Source organism: Ctenocephalides felis, unplaced genomic scaffold, assembly GCF_003426905.1.
Source record: "Ctenocephalides felis isolate EL2017-DRISC unplaced genomic scaffold, ASM342690v1 CF-g0.4_SCAFFOLD_03570, whole genome shotgun sequence".
Taxonomy (NCBI): Eukaryota; Metazoa; Arthropoda; class Insecta; order Siphonaptera; family Pulicidae; genus Ctenocephalides; species Ctenocephalides felis.
In genome coordinates this window covers 27,780,121-27,786,353 of record NW_020539724.1, presented here as the reverse complement: position 1 = coordinate 27,786,353, position 6,233 = coordinate 27,780,121, and the positions used below count along the sequence as shown (strand labels likewise).

The following is a 6,233-nucleotide window of genomic DNA, read 5'->3' as shown; positions in this document are numbered from 1 at the left end:
ACCGCCCGCTGTTAGGTCATGTCTGATGTTAGACTTGATCAATATCGCAGCGCCTCCCCATCCATGAGTTTGTCGGTCTGTCGTTCCTGTGTACTTTGTAGTCGTTGATGTAAAGTTTGTCCGTAGGATTCAGGTGTGTCTCGTTAATTAGTACAATGTCCAGGTCATAATTTGTTCTTTCAGTTCGTCTACGTAGTTTTTGAGTCCGTTGGAGTTGAAGTCCATTATGTGTATGTTGCGTGTGTGATATATGGACATGTCGTTAAAAAGTTAAGTATAGTTGTATATTTGTCATTGTAAATCATATTTGTGTTTAATGTCGTCGTCAGTTTATAAAACTCACTGGAAATTTGTCTTACCTCAGGAGCCGCAAACAACTTTCTGATCTCACCCATAGTCCCTCCGGTATGTTCAGGTAAGTAATGTTATATAAGTGTTATATATATATTTATAATGTAGAGTGTCGGCGAAAATGTTGTGTAGCTGTAGTTTCAAGTTCTAAAAATTATTTTTGAAGTAACTTTAATATATTTTATCATTTTCAAATCAAGCTGGCCTTTGACTATTAGCGGTGGTATTCTTGGCTCTATTCTGGATGTAGATGGCTTCTGAGTCTCAATAGCATTCTGTTTCAAAATCGAATTTTCTATGTTATTTTGCCGTTACCGCTTCCTTCGTTTGACTGCCCGGTATTCATCAATCTCCCGATCGGTATTCATCTCGCTGCGGTCCGATATCGCCTGATATTTGTTTTTAAGGAGTCTTCGTTAAGACGGTTTCGCCGTCAACGAAACGAAACGGTTAACGGGTTTTCGTCAACTAGTTAAATAGCTAGTTATTTGTCAACTATAGTTATTTTTAACGATTCAACGCTAGCAACGATAAAAAACTAATAATTGAAATAACTGTTTCATTGAAAGGTGGTAATATGAAGTTTGTTCTTATAAAACGTTAAGTTGGCGTTGTCCACTGATTTGTAGAATAGAAAGAATTAAAGGTTAATTGTCACATTTATTATTAATACTAAGGTTTAATTTGAAAAACTTAAATATTTTTGTTACAGAAATATACTAAAACATCGAATTTACATGTTATATAAAAATAGCAAAGTTATGAAAAATAAAACTATGCGGTTTGGTATTTTGTCTTGAGGCAAGTTACATGAACTTCCCGATATATTTAAATAATCGGCTTAATCAATGAAAAATAAATTAATTTATGAGTCATTAAAAGTATTCCGAGTAGATTTATTACACACTAGCTGACCCGGCAAACGTTGTTTTGCTAAGTTAGGTATTTCTAAGCAACTTCTAAAGAATAAAAAAAAGAATACACGAGCAAGTGCCAAACCTGACAGCGGGCGGTTCGGAAATAACAGCTATTAATGTATACAAGAGAGGTAAAAATGTAACCATAATATCGATTTACATCCCGGCAAGCAGACTAGAACATACGGACTTACAAAGACTACTAGACTCGAATAGATTTGTTCTTATGGCAGGAGACTTTAACGCACAACACACAACTTGGAACTGTAACTTCAACAACGCGAACGGAAACATACTTTACGAATACCTGACCGAACACAACACCACAGACGCACAACTACACTTTCCTGACACGCCGACCAGATACGCCACCGTACAGACACACCATCACAGCACGATCGATTTGGCATTGACAAAAAATCTACACGTAACATCCAAACCCATAACAAGAACACTTTTTAACTCCGACCATAATCCAGTTTTCATGACCATTTCAGACAGACTAGACGTCGATCAGACTCCCAAACGCAAATTTTTAGATTACTCCAGAGCCGACTGGCCATTTTTCAGAGACATCATCACAGACAACACACGACACACTATGCCAATCGATACCAACACTGACATGGAGGAGGCTGTAACACACCTTACACTGACAATCACAACAGATGTGCCAACACTAGACCCAAGAACAACACCAGCCAACGACTTGCCAGAACATATTTTATTGAAAATAAAACTTAAAAATCATACAAAGAAACTGTGGCAACGTACCGGTGACAGACTACTCAAGGAACATGTTAACAGACTGACAAAAATTATTTCCAATGAAATACGTGACCATCGAAACAACACTTGGGTCAAAAGACTCGAAAAATTAAATACTGACCCATACAAAATTTGGCAGACAGCAAAAAGACTGACGCAGAAACCAACCTCCACTCAAATTAACTGACAACAATTACGCAACGATACCAGCAGACAAGGCGGAAATATTGGCAAAAAACTTACATAAGACACAACAAAATTATACCTGACACACAATACGGATTCAAAGAACAACACCCCACACTACACCCACTTACAAAACTCATAGAAAATTCAATTCTCAATTTCAACAGACGAAACCTTACCGGATTGGTGTTACTCGACTTTGAGAAGGCGTTTGACACCATCTGGATGGACAAACTTATCCAACTCAACTTTCCACCGTACATAACGAGAACTTTACACTCATACCTCTCAGACCGCAACTTTACCGTACAAGTAGACAACGGACTTTCGACGGTTAAACGAGTGACGGCGGGAGTACCGCAGGGCTCGATCCTGGGACCGTCGCTGTTTAACGTCTACATTCACGACATACCCACTGACGCCGACACAAGGTTACTGACGTTTGCTGACGACACTGCCATATACAAATCATCACGATCACCTACGCCACTGACTACAAAGATACAGACACACATAGACAAGCCAACTGAATATACTGACAAATGGCAGATCAGAATTAATCCGCAGAAGACGGAGGTAATTTTATTTACAAAGAGCCGAAATGCCACGACTAGACTGACTGACTTGGACAAAATTAAAGTATTGGACTGTTTAGTTGAGTGGTCGAAGGATGTCAAATATCTTGGTGTGACCCTGGACCATAGACTCAGCTTCACAAAACATATTAATACGAAAATTGGACAGGCTTACGGGATGTTAAATCTACTGAGACCTCTCTTGAACCACAACAGCCCGCTAAGCGTGAAGAACAAGCGGACTCTTTACTTGACACTTATAAGACCGTTACTGACATACGCCGCTCCGGCATGGAACGCGACGACTAAGACTAACTTACAGAAACTACAGACATTACAAAATAAGACACTAAGACTAGTACTTGACAAAATAAGGGACCCACTGACTAGACATTACTACTCTTCAAAATACATACACAAACAGACTGACGTACCGACTATACTCGACTATATAAAAAAGCTCACTGAGAATTTTTATCTAAAATGTGGGGATCATCCTAATATTAACATCGCGGGCCTCGGCCAATACACAAGAGACGATATTTGGTATGGCAATCACGTCATGCCAAAATATATACTGATCAAACCATAGCGGCTAAATAAGGAGCATAATATTTATGTGACTTCTCTCTCTTTAGGGGAGTTAACAAAACATATAATTATTAATTTATAAAGATCTGTATTTTTTTTTGGGAGAAAGATTATTTTTCTCTTTTTTTAGTACACACATACAATCATATTGTATACATATTGTAAATTATATTTATCATATATATTAAAAACATATTTCTCATATAAAATATATTTTAAATATTGAAATAAATACTTTTGTCTGTCTGTCTGTCTGTCCTAATAAAATATTTTTTTGAAAAATTTTGCAAGTGTCAGAAAATACTTCATATATATATGACAATAAAATGAGTTTAATATATATATAAGTATGAACACACTATCGATAAAGAAATTAATATGAATATGAGTGTCTGTTCTCCTAATAAAATTTTTTTTTTGAAAATTTTGCAAGTGTCAGAAATTTTTATATATATATATATATATATATGACAATAAAATGAGTTTATATATATATATATATATATATATATATATATATATATAAGTATGAACACACATCTATCGATGGAGAAATTAATACGAATATGAGCGTCTGTTCTTCTAATAAAATATTTTTTTGAAAAATTTTGCAATTGTCAGAAAATACTTTATATATATATGACAATAAAATGAGTTTATATATATATATATATATATATATATATATACAGGGCCGGCTTTAACACTACCAGCGCCCTGGGCGAGATTTCTACGGCGCCCTTCACCTGCAATTCAAACCCATTTGGAAAAAAGAAAAACATCTAATGAAATAACCGTTTATTAAAAAAAAATATTATAAAAGATAACCATTAATAGAACCACTAATAGAATTTTACTTTTCTGGCCTTTCTATCAGCAAACTCTTTTACAAGGTTGTCGAAGTCGATGTTTTCAGCAATTTCGTTCTCAATTGACACAGTTGTTAAGTTTGTCAATCTAGATTGCGAAATCGCTGATCGAAGATAGGTTTTTATTAGCTTCAGCTTTGAAAAGCTCCCCACTAGCAACCGTTACAGGTATAGTTAATAAAATTCGCAATGATATCCATACATTTGGATACAGTTCTTGTAAGTTGAAATCTTTGATAAAATTTATAACAAAAATGGGAGTAACCACATTTTTATCAGGTGGGATGCCAGACTTATAAGTTCATCACATAACATACAACCATCTATGTCTGATTTAGAGTCTACAGTTAATTTTAATTGGAGATCACTACAGAGCTTGAGAAGGTCGCGTTTTTCTGGAATCTGTTTAATATTGTACAAAAAAGACCAATATTCCGAGTACTCATTTAACTGTTCGAACCATTCATTGATTGAAATTAATGTTGTCCAAAAGACAGTTGAAAAATTCAACCTCAAATTTTTTTTCTGTAGAAGTTATAGGGTCATCGCGTGCAATTTCACCAGCTTGACGCTCAATTTCTAGTTCTTCAGCCAACTCCTTCGCAGTTAAAATAGCGCTTTTAAAGCCCGTATTTCTGTAGTCTTCCAAAAAATTGCCGCATTTTTTCAACATTTGTGTACATTTACCAAGACCCATATCTGTTGACTGTGGAGATTTACTTACAACATTTATTTGATGAAGTATGTCATACCAAACAACCAATGAAACTATGAAGCTGAAATCTTTTAGTTATTCGGCTAGAGTAGTAGTTTCATGAGACATTTGAACATCAGTTTTCTGAGTTTCAAGAGCCAAAGTAATCAAAGCATCATGGATAGTACTAATTTGATAACGGACTACTGTAACACTACTTATTCTTGCTTCCCAACGAGTGTCACTGTGCTTTTTTATAGTATATAGTCCCAAGTGATCGGTTAGAATTTTCCATCGATGAACAGAAGCTGAGTGGTCTGAAATATCACCCTTCATAGCTAATCGCAAGTGCTCCTGCATGACTAGATGAAATTTGGCTAGTATTTGTACAAAGCCTAAGAACTTTCCGTTATTTGGCGTATATACGAGTAGTTTGTCAGAAGTGCCTCTGAACGCCATATTGTTTTCGGCTAAATAAAGTGTGATATGCATCAATCTAGACAAAACATTATTCCATCGTTTTTTCTATTTTTAATCGTAGTTCAGCTTCAATCCATGAAAAAGTAAAACTTCTTATGAAAAGTGCTATTTTCATGATTTTTTAATATTTCAGACAAGTATTTCCAGTTGTTATATCCTTGAGATACTAAGTTCGACGTTGAGCTACTATCAAATAGTCTACAACAAAAACAATAAACTCAATCCTTAAAAACGGAGTAAATTAACCGACGGCGCTGAATTGTTTCATTGTTTGTAAGAATTTTTGTGAAATGAGAATTAGAGAAATATCGGCCTGCATCATTCTTCGGATAATTATCAATGCGAGTTTGCACTAGGCCACTAGTAATTATGTGATCAATGATTTTGCCATTTCGAGTGACTGGCCAAGTGGCCAAGTTCGCTATCCCATGCGAATGAGCTGAGTTTGTTACGCTTCGCTACAATAACGCTAGCTTTTTTTTTACCAAAACGTTAAAAGGACAATGTGTTTTGACAATAGACAAAAAAAAACGCTTAATTTAGGGAATTTACGAGACGACTAAGCAGACCTCGAACTATGAGCATCAGCCGGAGGGGCGCCTGCAGCGCCCCTTTTTGCCGGCGCCCAGGGCGGTCGCCCACCTCGCCCTACCCTAAAGCCGGCACTGTATATATATATATATATATAAGTATGAACACACATCTATCGATGGAGAAATTAATATGAATATGAGCGTCTGTTCTCCTAATAAAATATTTTTTTGAAAAATTTTGCGAGTGTCAGAAAATACTTTATATATAT

At 35.7% G+C, this 6,233-nt stretch overlaps 1 pseudogene; it reads right to left on the bottom strand.

Annotated features, from left to right (window-relative positions):
• Positions 1–4,230: 4,230 nt before the first annotated feature.
• Positions 4,231–5,410, bottom strand: LOC113382761 (annotated as a pseudogene).
• Between the last annotated feature and the right edge of the window lie 823 nt (positions 5,411–6,233).